Below are 16,413 nucleotides of genomic sequence, written 5' to 3' on the forward strand. Positions count from 1 at the left end.
GTCTGAAAAGTCTGAGGACCACTGCTCCCATCCACCTGCTTGTTGCCTCTCTTCCGGATAAAGGCTTGCAAGGGAACATGTTTGTGACACATGCTATCAGCCTAATCACAGTTCAGGCCTGCTTCTACTTAGGGATAAACATGGCTACAGCAATTATATTTTATTTCCAACTTCCAGTGAGCCCCAATAATCACAAGATTGATTGTCTGGCTCATTCCTATTAAGTGTACATGGCATCGTTCATTCAGTCTATCTTGGTGCCTCCCTACAGCCTGTCTTAACAGTGATGCCAATTATTTTCTCATATTCTCGCCCTGCAGTTTGCTGGTGGCACATAGCCGAGTGCCTGGCCCCTGGCATGGGCTTCCTTATAAATATTTGTTGAGTGAACTTTTACTGGGCTTCTTAAAGAGCAGTTGGATTGCACCTCCCTGTTTCTATTCATTTTTTCATCTGACATTGAGGTATCACCTCATTTCCTCTCCCTTTCTCGCATGGGGTCCTTCCCAATGTGACTTTCTACTGGATTCTTTCTTTTTTTCTTTGAGGTTCTTTCTTGTCCTTCCCTCCCGTCTTGGGTCATTGTTAGCATCTGCCAATGTATTGTGTGTCTATTTATTTAACAACATTTGTGTAACGGTTACCAAGTGCTTTAGAAATTAACTACTTCTTTTCATTTTTATTGTGAGAAAGTATACGTACCATACAAGTTACCATTTCAACCATTTTTAAGCGTACAGGTCAGAAACATAAGTTCATCCACATCGTTGTGCCACGGTCACCACCGTCCGTCTATAGAACTCTTGTCATCTTCCCAAACTGAGACCCTGTCCTTACTAAACACGAGCTCTCCACTCCCCAACCTGCCCCCAGCCCCAGGCCACCACCTTTCTACTTTCTGTCTCTCTGAATTTGACTTTTCTAGGGATCTCATGTAAGTGGAATCACACAATATTTGTCCTTATTTCACTGAACATAATGTCCTCAAGTTTCATTCATGTCATGCCATGGGTCAGAATTTTCTTCCTTTGGAAGGCTGAGTACTATTTCATTTCATTACTATTTCATCGTGAGGATGGACCACATTTTGCTTATCTAGTCTTCCTGCAATGGACTTTTAATCCTCAAGACAATTCTAGGAGGTAGAACTATTTTATATCTGTATCTATATGGAGATCAACAGCATTGTCATCTGTATTTATATTTGTACTTGGCCCAGGAAAGGTTAAGGGGCTCATGCAGAACCCCCAGCAGATGGGTGCTGAGCCCGGACACAGGGCTGGTGGTCTGGCGTGGGTCCTGACTTGGAACTAGCTCGCTGAGCTGCCTAAGCCTGAGCTGGCAAAGGCTTTTCAATGATTGTCTCTTTAGCCTGCATGTGATTTGAATGGAGATCGACGCTTTAGTTATGATCTTGGCTGAGTTTCTTATGGAACACGATGAACACGGTATCACCCATTCTCACTCAGTTAGGTTACACCATCTGACATTCTTTCTCTCTGTGACTTATAAAGATGGCAGTTTCATAGAGTTCAATTTAATATGTTCCCCATAAAAGTGTAGGCCTTTATTAACCATTTATTAAGCTAATATAAGCTGTCGGCTTACCTTGTTAACTGTTATCCCCTATCCTTTTCCTCAAGGGGTTACCTGCACACTGTGCTTTTAGTTCTCGTTCGCTTTTGGGTTGAATGGGATCTGACCTCTATGATCTGATTTCTGACCTGATTTTTATCTGTCATCTGATTTCTATCTCTCTCACTGCTTGCAGTCAGCAATGATTTTCTGTTAGATTTAAAGGGCATTTTTCAATTCTTATTTTTCTCTGTATCATTGCATGGCCTGGAATTTTTAATCAATCAAATTCGTTCCTAAGACTCTCTCCCCCCCTAGGCTTTCATGACTCACCCTTTCCTGGTCTTCTTGCTACCTTGCTGGCCGTTCTTCTCAACCGCGTGTGAGCTCCTTTTCCTCTCCCCGTCTCCTTGATATGGATGTTCCTCTGTCTTCTGTTCTACCCTATCCTGTCTTCTCACTTTATATATTCTCTTTCTGGGTAATCTCAAATACACGCATGCTTCGGGTACCATTAACATACTGATTTTCCTCAAATTTATGTCCCTAGCCCTGATCCCTATCCAGAGTTCCAGTCTACCATTCGGCTTTTATTGAACATCTCCCTGACTTTGACTGAGTTTACTATCTCTTTATCGTTATTTTATCCTAAAAAATTTACTATATTTTTATCCTTGCCTTTACTAAATTTATCTTAAAAATATTTATTAGGTTTACTGTCCTTCTCCCCAGTCAACCCCTTCTCCTATATCCCTGATCTCAGTGACTTTGTCATTGACCCAGTCATCCAGGTAGGAACTCTGAGACATACGTGGCCCCTCCTTTTGCTTTGCTTCCAATTTCATTGTTGATCCTACTGTCTAAACTTATCTCATTCCCACTCACTTTGCTCACTCATGTCACTCAGAGTTTCTTTCTTTCTTTTTTTTTTTTTTTAGAGAGAGAGAGTGTGGCACAGGCACAAGTGTTGGGGAAGGGGCAGAGGGAGAGAGAATCTTAAGCAGGCTCCATGCTCAGCATGGAGCCCAACGTGGGGCTCGATCTTACAACCCTGGGATCATGACCTGAGCTGAAATCACGAGTCAGATGCTCAGCCAACTGAGCCACCCAGGTGCCCCTCAGAGTTTCTAAACCTGGATTATTGCAGTGGTCTCCTTGCTGGTGTTCCTGATTCCACTATTATTCCCTGTCACTCACCCTCCACAGTGCCACAGATGGAAATATTGTGTCATGTCCAGTGGCTCTCAGCATCTTCAGGATAAGATCCGTGCTGATTACTTAGCATGACATTCAAAGCTTTTCCAGTCCAGCTTCTGCCCTGCTTCTCAGTAGCCCAGAATTTGACTAGCCGTCACCAAAACCTGCAGTCCACACACACTGAAGCATTAGAAGTCACCTACATGCTGTGAATGTTTCTGAATTCTATGATCTTGTACATGCCCCACCGTGACCACCTCTTGCTCATTCTTCAAGACTCAGCTCAGCTACCATCCTTGTGAAGCCTTGTCCTGAAGTCACACCATCTCCCCCTCAAATTACTGGAGCACCTTCAATTACCTCACCCCTGCCTTGGGTCTTAAATAAATAAACCTGTGTCCTTGATTATCGGTCTATTCTTCAGACTGTGAGCTCAAGGACAAGACTGTGTTTGTATTTATCTTTTTATTCCTTCCTGGAGACCAGAACAGTGGCTGATCCCAAATAGGTATTCCATAAATATTCATTGAATGAATGAATATGATCATACATGGATGTATCTATATATAGGTTCACAAAGATATATATGAATATCTATTGAGAGAGAGAGAAAGAGAATCTTCACTCTAATGTGGTTCAGTTGCCCTAGAGAAAATGCTCCTTCAGCCTTTTTTCTGACACCTCCAGCAAGAACTTTTATAGTATCTTGATAGAACCATGGCTTATAGGTCAGGAGGCCCAAGTTCTGGTCCCATCTTTTCTACTAACGAGCTCTATATGACCTGGCATAGGTTCCTAATTTCTTCACACTTCACTTTCTTCATCAGAAAATGAGAGGGTTGAATTAGATAGCTATTTTCCAAACCTCAGTGATTTATGTATAATTGTGGCTTTTCTTTGCCAAATCTACCTGTCCTATTATTAATGCAAATAGAAAATAATGACTCAAAATCAACTTCTTAAATTTTTTCTAATGCATATGAACAGAATTATATAGTTAGTAATAATCTTTAGAAAGTTGTCTTTCAATGTGCCAACTGCCCATCTAGCCTGTCATCAACAGAATCATCTGGACTCATGGGTTCCCCCTAAACCAGGGACTGTGGCTGCAGTTCTCATAGCGGCCACCAGGGGGCCACGGTGCGGGGCTAAAGCTCCCACAGTCCGGAGCCAGGACAGAGCTGGGACAAAAAAAAAAGTTTCTCACAGGCCAGGGGCTCTTCTCTGAGTCAAGGAGGAAATAGGATACTTTCCAATGAATGGTACTTTTCCTGTAGAAATGAAATAGTTGTATTGACATGGGAAATTTTCAGTACTAATGAATAACACAAATATGTGCCTTTTGGGGATCCCTATTTCTTTGAGAATCTGATGAGAGCTATAGATTCCTTCCATCACCAACCACGTATATACAACCATGTAAAGGACTGCATGTGGTTTCAAGAGACTCACAGGCCTTCTGAGGCTCATCCATTCACTCTGCAGGGGGGTCTTTGGCTTTTTTTGGGGGGGTGGGTCTTTGGATCTCAGGTTAAGAAAATTTGGTTTAGAATAAGATTTAAGGAAATGCAAACATCCAAGTACAGTCAGGTCCGGTACTTCATTTTTATTTTTATTTTTTTAATATTTTTTATTTTTTTAAATTTTTTTATTGTTATGTTAATCACCATACATTACATCATTAGTTTTAGATATAGTGTTCCATGATTCATTGTTTGTGCATAACACCCAGTGCTCCATGCAGAACATGCCCTCCTCAATACCCATCACCAGGCTAACCCATCCTCCCACCCCCCTCCCCTCTAGAACCCTCAGTTTGTTTTTCAGAGTCCATCGTCTCTCATGGTTTTTCTCCCCCTCCGATTTCCCCCCCTTCATTCTTCCCCTCCTGCTACATTCTTCTTCTTCTTTTTTTCTTTCTTAACATATATTGCATTATTTGTTTCAGAGGTACAGATCTGAGATTCAACAGTCTTGCACAATTCACAGCGCTTACCAGAGCACATACCCTCCCCAGTGTCCATCACCCAGTCACCCCATCCCTCCCACCCCACCCCCCACTCCAGCAACCCTCAGTTTGTTTCCTGAGATTAAGAATTCCTCATATCAGTGAGGTCATATGATACATGTCTTTCTCTGTTTGACTTATTTCGCTCAGCATAACACCCTCCAGTTCCATCCACGTCGTTGCAAATGGCAAGATCTCATTCCTTTTGATGGCTGCATAATATTCCATTGTATATATATACCACTTCTTCTTTATCCATTCATCTGTTGATGGACATCTTGGCTCTTTCCACAGTTTGGCTATTGTGGACATGGCTGCTATAAACATCGGGGTGCACGTACCCTTTCGGGTCCCTACTTTTGTATCTTTGGGGTAAATACCCAGTAGTGCAATTGCTGGATCATATGGTAGCTCTATTTTCAACTTTTTGAGGAACCTCCATACTGTTTTCCAGAGTGGCTGCACCAGCTTGCATTCCCACCAACAGTGTAGGAGGGTTCCCCTTTCTCCACATCCCCGCCAACATCTGTCATTTCCTGACTTGTTAATTTTAGCCATTCTGACTGGTGTGAGGTGGTATCTCATTGAGGTTTTGATTTGGATTTCCCTGATGCTGAGCGATATTGAACACTTTCATGTGTCTGTTGGCCGTTTGGATGTCTTCTTTGGAAAAATGTCTGTTCATGTCTTCTGCCCATTTCTTGATTGGATTCTTTGTTCTTTTGGTGTTGAGTTTGATGAGTTCTTTATAGATTTTGGATACTAGCCCTTTATCTGATATGTCATTTGCAAATATCTTCTCCCATTTTGTCGGTTGTCTTTTGGTTTTGTTGACTGTTTCCTTTGCTTTGCAAAAGCTTTTTATCTTGATGAAGTCCCAATAGTTCATTTTTGCCCTTGCTTCCCTTGCCTTTGACGATGTTTCTAGGAAGAAGTTGCTGCGGCTGAGGTCGAAGAGGTTGCTGCCTGTGTTCTCCTTTAGGATTTTGATGGACTCCTGTCTCACATTGAGGTCTTTCAACCATTTGGAGTCTATTTTTGTGTGTGGTGTAAGGAAATGGTCCAGTTTCATTCTTCTGCATGTGGCTGTCCAATTTTCCCAACACCATTTGTTGAAGAGACTGTCTTTTTTCCATTGGACATTCTTTCCTGCTTTGTCAAAGATGAGTTGACCATATAGTTGAGGGTCCATTTCTGGGCTCTCTATTCTGTTCCATTGATCTATGTGTCTGTTTTTGTGCCAGTACCATACTGTCTTGATGATGACAGCTTTGTAGTAGAGCTGGAAATCTGGAATTGTGATGCCGCCAGCTTTGCTTTTCTTTTTCAACATTCCTCTGGCTATGCGGGGTCTTTTCTGGTTCCATACAAATTTTAGGATTATTTGTTCCATTTCTTTGAAGAAAGTGGATGGTATTTTGATGGGGATTGCATTGAATGTGTAGATTGCTCTAGGTAGGATTGACATCTTCACAATATTTGTTCTTCCAATCCATGAGCATGGAACGTTTTTCCATTTCTTTGTGTCTTCCTCAATTTCTTTCATGAGTATTTTATAGTTTTCTGAGTACAGATCCTTTTCCTCTTTGGTTAGATTTATTCCTAGGTATCTTATGGTTTTGGGTGCAATTGTAAATGGGATCGACTCCTTAATTTCTCTTTCTTCTGACTTGTTGTTGGTGTATAGGAATGCCACTGACTTCTGTGCATTGATTTTATATCCTGCCACTTTACTGAATTCCTGTATGAGTTCTAGCAGTTTTGGGGTGGAGTCTTTGGGATTTTCCACATAAAGTATCATATCATCTGCAAAGAGTGAGAGTTTGACTTCTTCTTTGCCAATTTGGATGCCTTTGATTTCTTTTTGTTGTCTGATTGCTGTGGCTAGGACTTCCAATACTATGTTGAATAGCAGTGGTGATAGTGGACATCCCTGCCGCGTTCCTGACCTTAGGGGGAAAGCTCTCAGTTTTTCCCCATTGAGAATGATATTCGCTGTAGGTTTTTCATAGATGGCTTTTATGATATTGAGGTATGTACCCTCTATGCCTATACTCTGAAGAGTTTTGATCAAGAAAGGATGCTGTACTTTGTCAAATGCTTTTTCTGCATCTATTGAGAGGATCATATGATTCTTGTTCTTTCTTTTGTTAATGTATTGTATCACGTTGATTGATTTGCGGATGTTGAACCAACCTTGCAGCCCAGGGATAAATCCGACTTGGTCGTGGTGAATAATCCTTTTAATGTACTGTTGGATCCTATTGGCTAGTATTTTGGTCAGAATTTTTGCATCCATGTTCATCAGGGATATTGGTCTGTCATTCTCCTTTTTGATGGGGTCTTTGTCTGGTTTTGGGATCAAGGTAATGCTGGCCTCATAAAATGAGTTTGGAAGTTTTCCTTCCATTTCTATTTTTTGGAACAGTTTCAGAAGGATAGGTATTAATTCTTCTTGAAATGTTTGGTAGAATTCCCCTGGGAAGCCATCTGGCCCTGGGCTTTTGTGTTTTGGGAGATTTTTGATGACTGCTTCTATTTCCTTAGTGGTTATAGGTCTGTTCAGGTTTTCTATTTCTTCCTGGTTCAGTTTTGGTAGTTGATACATCTCTAGGAATGCATCCATTTCTTCCAGGTTATCTAATTTGCTGGCATAGAGTTGCTCATAATATGTTCTTATAATTGTTTGTATTTCTTTGGTGTTGGTTGTGATTTCTCCTCTTTCATTCATGATTTTGTTGATTTGGGTCATTTCTCTTTTCTTTTTGATAAGTCTGGCCAGGGGCTTATCAATCTTGTTAATTCTTTCAAAGAACCAGCTCCTAGTTTCGTTGATCTGTTCTACTGTTCTTTTGGTTTCTAGTTCATTGATTTCTGCTCTGATCTTTATTATTTCTCTTCTCCTGCTGGGTTTAGGCTTTATTTGGTGTTCTTTCTCCAGCTCCTTTAGGTGTAGGGTTAGGTTGTGTACTTGAGACCTTTCTTGTTTCTTGAGAAAGGCTTGTATTGCTATATACTTTCCTCTTAGGACTGCCTTTGCTGTATCCCAAAGATTTTGAATAGTTGTGTTTTCATTTTCATTGGTTTCCATGAATTTTTTGAATTCTTCTTTAATTTCCTGGTTGACCCATTCATTCTTCAGTAGGATGCTCTTTAGCCTCCATGTATTTGAGTTCTTTCCGACTTTCCTCTTGTGATTGAGTTCTAGTTTCAAAGCATTGTGGTCTGAAAATATGCAGGGGATGATCCCAATCTTTTGGTGGTACTTCATTTTTAATTTTTACTGTCACTTTGTTCTTAATAATCGGTGCCATTCAACTTTTTAAAAACCACTGTGTAATTCTCTGAGTGTCATCGCTTCTCGGCCTTTTGGCTAAGATCGAGCGTAGTTCTCAGAGTCTTGTGTAGACTACCACCCTGAATCACACTGAGTTTGTTCAGGTCCTTCCTGCAGCCCAGAGAGTTTCAGCTGCTTCCTTCATGAACTAACCGGGCTTTTCTAATGGCAGGCACCAGCCCTCACGTGGTGTGACGCCCTGCCCTGGTTGTGGGTCCCCAGGGGCCGCTCAGGGTAGATAAGATACTGGTTCAGGATCAGTAAGATAACTGGCTCATGGGGTGTTTCTCCATCAGTGGAGGTACAAACACACCATGGTGTTTGTCCAGTCTCTGTTGCGCTCTGTTGAGTACATCTTCCCAATTTTTTTTATGATATCCTGGGCAGGTAAGACAAATGTCTGAGCCATTTTCAGTTATTGATGGTCATCCAGCCCGGTCCAGTTTGAAACTTCAATTATATATCAGTTTCCAATCTCTCCCTGTCCAGTGTCTGTAACGTTCTTCTTGTTGGTCATCACTGCCTCCCTGGCTAATAAGCTGGGACGGTCTGTGCATATGGGCGTTGGCATGCTCATTGTCTATGGCACTAACGTGTGGGTTCTCCAGATGACACTGCAGGCCCTCCCCACTGCCCAGATCCTGATGAGACATGCAACCACCCCTTTTCAGATCTTACTCAGCCTCTTTCTGTAGGCCCCTTGCACCATGGGCACAATTTTTGGGAAGATAACTTTTGCGATGTCTACTTGATTTATGGGAAGTTCACATATCTTTGCCACACTGAATGGTGGGTGCTCAGGCTGCCCCATTACAGACCCTCCCTGCCTTGCCATGGCTCTCCAGTTTCTTCATCCCTGCTGAGGGGCTAGTGATCCATCAGAAAGTCTGTTGTGTAAGCATATGTTGCAACAGACACTTGATGCCCCGTGTCCCAATCCCTTGGCCTCCCTCCGATTTCCACGCCAGTTGTGGACAGTTCTGTCCGCCTCAGGCACCCAACAGGTGTATATGCCATGGGGCTTTCTCCGAAGCTTGTGAGAACAGGAAGTGGGTAACGCACCTGAAGGCAACCGTCAAGCACTGGGCTGGAGTTGTTGGATAAATGTGCCAGCCTACGCAGCATCTAGGGGGTACTTTCCACATGTTTTTTCCAGATAATTCCTGGTAGGATTAAGCCCCAGTTGCCCCTGTGGTGATCAGCTCAATAATGTGCCCTTTATTGACTTTTCCTGCTTCTCACTCCCTCACTCAGAAAATAGCCCAAACTCAGATCCTTGTTTCAGACTTTGTAGTAAGAGGACCCAAATTTAGAAAGATGCCCATGTTGGAGAATCAGATGTCAGTCTTCCTGCTTGTAAGGCGCTCCCAATCTTTATGAGTGGGTCTACTGGATTTTCTTGTTTTTGTTTGGTTTGAGTGGGAGTGTTTACTTCCTCTTTGCCCCCATGTGGGGCTGGCGGAAGGGGAAGGAGAAGCATCTCTCATGAAAACTCCATGTCCTACATGGCCAATGGGTGTGTGTGTTGAGTGGTGGTTGACTGGTAGCATCGCTCATGCAGCCCCCAGGGTAGGGCACCCGACCCCACTGTTAGAGTTTAGAATGGAGAGCTTTAGCTTTAGCTTCTTATTCCGGAGCAATTGGAAAACTACACTTCAATATCCTGCTACAGCAATGATCAGAAGGGAGCAGAGGGGCATCTATTCCTGCTGTATCTTTCCTTCAGTCGAAAGAGTTATTTTTTTCTTTCTCCTAAGAGAGAGGTTTGGCCGACTATCGCACATATGACTGATAATTTTCTCATTAATACCTTGCATTTCTCTGACTGTATATCCCATGTATTTTCCCACTGGACCTTCACCAATATGTACTTTAAAATTGGTCATACTTACAACTTAAATTGTGTGTGTGTGTGGGAGGCCATGTGCAAAATGTCCTTTATCAAAGACTCTTGCCCAACGGATAACTGAAAACACAAGTGGACAAAATACAACAATGTTTAAAAACAAAGATAGACAATGGTTTTCCAGTGGGGCTTATCAAGGCAGAGCTCTGGTTGGCCTGTCCAAATATTTCCTGCTCACTTGCTGCCTTTCAGGTGGGAACAGAGGAGATCAATGTTTGTAGTTGGTGCTGCTTCTGGACCGAGTCATTTTTCCTCTGACCAGCCCTTCCTCTGTTCCCTTTGAACCATGTCATCCTTTATTGTCATTTAATTGTCATGTCGGGACCTTCCCACTATGGAATTCAGGGACAACCAGCTCTAAGTTCACAGCCTGGAATGGAGATGCACTGCATAAGATGAGAAAGTAACTGTTACAGACACATTTTACCAGAGGTAGAACACAAGATGCCTACGTTATGGTAGGGTGTAACAATGGTCATTATTACCAAAACACAGCAGGGTATGTTTCTGAACCTGAATCCGGGCTCAAGGTCAGGAGCCAGATGTTACTAGCATGGCACGTGCCACACTCCCAGGAGACCCACTGCTGACCCCTTGTCATCACCTCAAGATGGGAACAGAGGAGAGAAGTAGGTGGGGTGAGCCCCAGTGGACTCCTCAGAAGTTGTTTTAGAACTAGTGGATTATAAGTGACATCTTCCAAATAAAGGTCTCCCATGCCATCCTCTTTGCTCAAATTCAACTGAAGTCTGTCCTGAAGCTGGATGTGTCGGGCATCGCTATTTATAACGGACATTATAACCCAAGTAAATATATACATGTGTGTATATATACATACATATATACATATACATATATATATAAATATATATAAATGTTTATGGGGTGCCTGGGTGGCTCAGTCGGTTAAGCATCTGCCTTCGGCTCAGGTCATGATCCCAGGTCCTGGGATCGAGCCCCACATCGGGCTCAGCAGGAAGCCTGCTTCTCCCTCTCCCAGTCCCCCTGCTTGTGCTCCCCCTCTCGCTGTGTCTCTCTGTCAAATAAATAAATAAAATCTTTCAAAAATATATATAAATGTTTATAACTGACATCAAAACTCAAGGAAATATTCTCATGCCTCTCTAGCGGGGCAGTCATTTCTCTGAGTGGGATAAGACTGTATGAAACCATGCTGCTTAGTTTCCTAGGGAACATGACCTCTAGTCTAATCTCCTTACTCTTCAGACCCAAATCAGAGATACAGACAAAGGCAGAACTGTAAAGTTATCTGAATTATGCCCGGCATTTTTACAGTATTTGTACTATCACAGTGGCCTTGATCATTTATGACACTTTCTTGGATGACGGAGCTATTTCTAGACTTAAACCACACTTCAGTGATTCTGTGACGGGCCCAAACCACTTCTTTCTCACCATCTTCCCAAAGGGAGGGGGGAGGGAGACACGTGAGTCCTAGGACATAAACTGGTTAGAATGGTCGTCCATGGGGAGCAGCAACGAGCAAAGGTTTTCAGAAGGGGCTGTCCTTGGCTCTTGTTGCCAGAGATAGTCACTGGAACTGAAGTTTTCCCAACTGTAATAATGAGCGCATTGGCCTTGATAAATGCTGTTTTTTTTTTCCTTGACTAAAATTCTTTGCTTCCAGAAGGGGCACAAGATGGCACTTTTTCTGGCACAATGAAGACTGGCATTCCTGTCTGGGAAAGGGAGCTTCTGTGTTGTACACACGACTGTAGGAAGCACAAAAGCACAAGTTTTGCTGTGAGCCGTTCTGGCCCGGGAGGGCCCGGCAGCTGCATTGTCTGGCCTCCCCTCTGCCCTGTCGCATTCGCACTCCACGTGCTTCTGAAGGCCACCCTCAGAGCAGAAGGAGGAGGCCCTGGGGACCTGGGTGCCACTAGGGAGGAGGTTCATCTCAGGCACACACTCATTAGCCACCTGCCTCTGGAAACGGTGATTCCCAGACGGCGTTTCATTCTTTTCTCAATATTACTGAACTACGTGCTCACAGAAGTCACATGTGGGGTCACTGGGATGAGAAGTGTTCTCACTGCTTTGAGCATAGGATCTTATTTTACCAACGGGGTTTTCCCCTCTTTCCATGGTTGGGGGGGAAAGACCAATGTAGAAAGGCCAGGATATTTCCAGCACTGGGCAGCCCCAGATGGGGGCCTGCATGAAACCGGGAGGCGGAGGGCAGGGTGTTCGAGACCCCAAGTCCCTGTTGGCACCCAGGGCTGTTCTAACATTCCAACCCTCGTGTTTTTAATTCTGGCCCCTGAGGGATTTGCTCGTTTTACATACTGATTAGTTTATTGCAGCAATGCTAATTTGTACTGACATTAGGGATTACACACTGAGAATTATTAAATATAAAGGGAACAACATGTCAGAAGGAAGAGGGAGCATGACTCAGAGGACTGAACATCTGAACGACGGAAACCTGTCCCCTGCTTCATTACTGAGCCGCAGTGTGTCCTGGGGCCGCCACTCAGCCATCTATGGACGGCTTCCTACACCCGGAGTCAAAGTGTGCGAGACGGAGAGAGGAGTTTTGGTTAACCACAGGGGCTTTTCTTATGGCTTAAGTAATGAATGTGATTAACAATAATATGGAGAATTCCCAGTCCCCACCTGTGGCTCCTCTGTGGCTAATTTTCAATTCTATGTTGATTTCCTTCAGTAACTCCCCACCCGACCCAGATGGTATCTATTTAGGAAATTCAGGAAACTCTTAATATTTGCATAAGCAGAGCAAATTGGGAAATAAATTAGTGCAAAGAAATGATCCAGTGCAACAGAAAGCTGAATGCAAACGACTTCTGGATTTTCTAGGCCACGGACTCATTAAATCACTCAACAAATATTTGCTAAGCCCCTACTCAGTGCGGAGCTCAGTCTCTCCTTTAGAGGGAGTGGTTGTGTGACAAGCCGAGACTACGGAGCCCAGAGTGGGAAGCACATCCCATCCCCACGGACGGCAATAGCTGATGATGGTTTTGTTCCAGAGACTTACCTTCTGATACGTGTGAAGATCCTCAGAGACATTTCCTCTTTAATCTTTAATAGGACAGTGTGTCCGCTGGACATGCCCACGGAGCTCATGTTCCCTATGCAAACACGGAGGCACGAGGGATGGCAAATAGCGAGCCCCCTGAGGTCAGAGGGGCTCTGCCTCCTCCCTCATACTTAGTGCGAGGGTGGGGCCTGCACACAGTAGGTGCGCAGTGCTCATTTGTCGGAAAAGCTGATGATGACCCCTATAATCAGCCATACAGGGAAGGCATCAGCATCCTCATCACCATCCTCATTTTAAAAACGAGGAAGGTTAGGTTCAGAGAGCTTTGATAAATCCAAGGACACGTGGCTAGAAAAAGGCAGGACTCAGGCTCAAACCATGGTCACCTCCCTCCCCGAGCTGAGCCCTCCCTGTCATTCTCCGCCTGCCCTGCTCAATCGCAAGCAAGGGGCCTTAATCCGTGGCTGTGGGTGGCACGGGACTAGAAGCCAGGAGGAAACAGACGTTTATAATCTGGCCAAGAGCCCGAATGGCAGAGGGTGTCCAGGAAAGGGCGGGGAAGTGGGGATCAGCAGGATGCATCCCTGACCCCTCAACTCTGCTGCTGGTTCTCTTGGTGACCGGGAGCAAGTCACTGAATCTCCCCACCACTGCTTCCTCAGTGACAAAACTCATAATAATACGTTCCTCTTAGGTTTGCAATGAGAAGTGAGTGCTAAAAATGATTGTGTCTGGTGTACAGAAAATTCTCCATTCATACTAGTTTATTATCATCAGCTTAAGCATTTTTATTACAACTACTACTGGAATTTGCCTTTACGCACCTGAATCAGAGAGTAACAGGTCTTAAATTTCTAAATTGCATGGTCTGTTATAATAAGTAAGTGGTTTTCGAGATTATTCAGAGAATTTGAATCTGTGTCAGACCCAGGAATACGAGCAAGCTTCCCTTTTCTGTAGCGGCTGTTTTCCAACTTAGAAGAGCTGAGGTGACATATTTTCTACCATTGTTTCTAAAAATAGTAGGGCTGCTTCGTTGCCGTGCTTGGTTGGCTCGCTCATTTGTAAATGCCATGTTAAGATTTAGGAAGTGGGAGACTCACTTCCACTTTGGAACTCCTATAATAATTGGTTTGAGCCTTGGGTTGAGTGTTTGTCCATTGCCTTGTATTATCCTTGTGTTGTGCTCGTCTCCCCTGCTTTGTGCAGGAACCAAATCTTGTATACTGCTGGGTCCCTAGCACCAGGCAGGATGCATGGCGCATAGTGGTTAGGCTTAATAGTGTTTTCTTTTTCTAAATGAATCAATGAAATGGGGTCAGAGTGAAAGGAGATGAAGAGAGCACAAACACATGTTAGGATCAGTTACTCATTTTCTTTCTTTCTTCCTTGCCTTGCCTTGCCTTGCCTTTCTGAATGTAGCTGACACACAATGTTACGTTAGTTTCAGGTGTACAGCTTAGTGATTTGGCAAGTTTATACATTATGCTCTGTTCACCACAGTGTAGCTCCCATCTGTCCTGTTACATGGTTATCATTGACTATGTTCTTTATGCTGTGCCTTTTATTCCATGACTTACTTATTCCATAACTGGAGGCCTGTTCCTCCCTCTCTCCTTCACCCATTTTGCCCAACACCCCATCCCTTCCCCTCTGGCAACCATCAGTTCATTCTCTGTATTTGTAGGTCTGATTCTGTTTTTTGTTTATTTATTCATTGGGTATTTACCCAGAGAAAACGAGAACACTAACTCGAAAAGATATATGCACCCCTATGTTTATTGTGGCATTATTTATAATAGCAAGCAACCTAAGTGTCCATACATAGACAAATGGATAAGAAAAATGTGGCACACACGTGCACACACACACACTCACACACACATGCTGGAATATTAGGCAGCCATGAAAAAAATGACATTGTGCTATTTGGGACAGTAGATGGACATGGAGGGTATTATGCTAAGTGAGATAAGTTAGACTGAGAAAGACAGATACCATATAATTCCACTCATACATGGAATCTAAAAAAAATGAGTTGCCCATTTTCTTTTCTGAGAAACGTGGAGGTAGTGAGACCCTATGTGAATGTATGAATAAGAACACGCAGCTTCATGTTCCTGCCTGATGAGCCCTGAAGTCCATACACGTGGCAGCCCAGTTCCAGTTGTCTGCAAGGAGATTCCGTGAGGGGGGGAGGGGACAGGTCAGAAGCTATAGACACCTGCTTTGCCCTTGATCATTAATGTGGGAAATGTGACTTGTTTCAAACACAGACATGTCTGTTTTGTCCAAGGGCTACAACAGTTTGGCCATGTGAAACTATTTAAGTCAATAGTATAGCTACTTAATGTATGTGGTAAAAGCATTTCCATTATAGTATTAGAAATAACATATGCTCGCTATAGAAAACTTAGAAAATCAAAGATTGGCCAAAAGAAGTAATAATAATAATAATAATAATAATAATAATAATAAAGAAGTAATTCTACCACCCAGAGGTAAGAGCTGATAACATTTTGATATTTTCCTATTTTTTTATATACCTTTTTTTTACAATGGTTGTTTCATATTATACCTATTACCATAATAGCTGGTTGAGAAAACGGCAATAGAGATCATTTTCCAGTGGTTACATCTTTGGAGACGTGGTTTTAGTGTCTCCATAGCCTTCCTCTGTGTGGCTGTGCCATGGTTTACCGCTCTGGTCCTCATTTCGGGCCACAGTTGTATGTTTTCAGTTTGGGGCTACTAAGAGAAATGTGGTATTTTTGTAGCTAACCTTTGTGCAGATCTGTGATTATTGATACATGATGAATTCTTAGAAGTGGGAATATAGGATCCAACATTGTATTATATTTTATGCTGCATTCTTATTCCCTTCTCTTACCAAGCAGTGATGGTTCCTGAAAACCTTTGCCAGTTAGGTGAAAAATGCTATTTTGTGTTTGAATTTGCATTGAAAAGTATTTTTGAAAACCTCAATGAGATACCACCTCACACCAGTCAGAATGGCTAAAATTAACAAGTCAGGAAACGACAGATGTTGGCGGGGATGCGGAGAAAGGGGAACCCTCCTACACTGTTGGTGGGAATGCAAGCTGGTGCAACCACTCTGGAAAACAGTATGGAGGTTCCTCAAAAAGTTGAAAATAGAGCTACCATACGATCCAGCAATTGCACTACTGGGTATTTACCCCAAAGATACAAATGTAGGGATCCGAAGGGGTACGTGCACCCTGATGTTTATAGCAGCAATGTCCACAATAGCCAAACTGTGGAAAGAGCCAAGATGTCCACGGACAGATGAATGGATAAAGAAGAGTGGTGTATATATACAATGGAATATTATGCAGCCATCAAAAGGA

General features: G+C 43.1%; 1 protein-coding gene across 1 annotated transcript in view; it reads left to right on the forward strand.

The window, feature by feature from the left end:
* DISC1 (DISC1 scaffold protein) overlaps window positions 1–16,413 on the forward strand; it is a 366,980-nt gene that overhangs the window by 101,941 nt on the left and 248,626 nt on the right. The gene's annotated exons all lie outside the window — the stretch shown is intronic.

Source organism: Halichoerus grypus, chromosome 7 (assembly GCF_964656455.1).
Source record: "Halichoerus grypus chromosome 7, mHalGry1.hap1.1, whole genome shotgun sequence".
NCBI lineage: Eukaryota > Metazoa > Chordata > Mammalia > Carnivora > Phocidae > Halichoerus > Halichoerus grypus.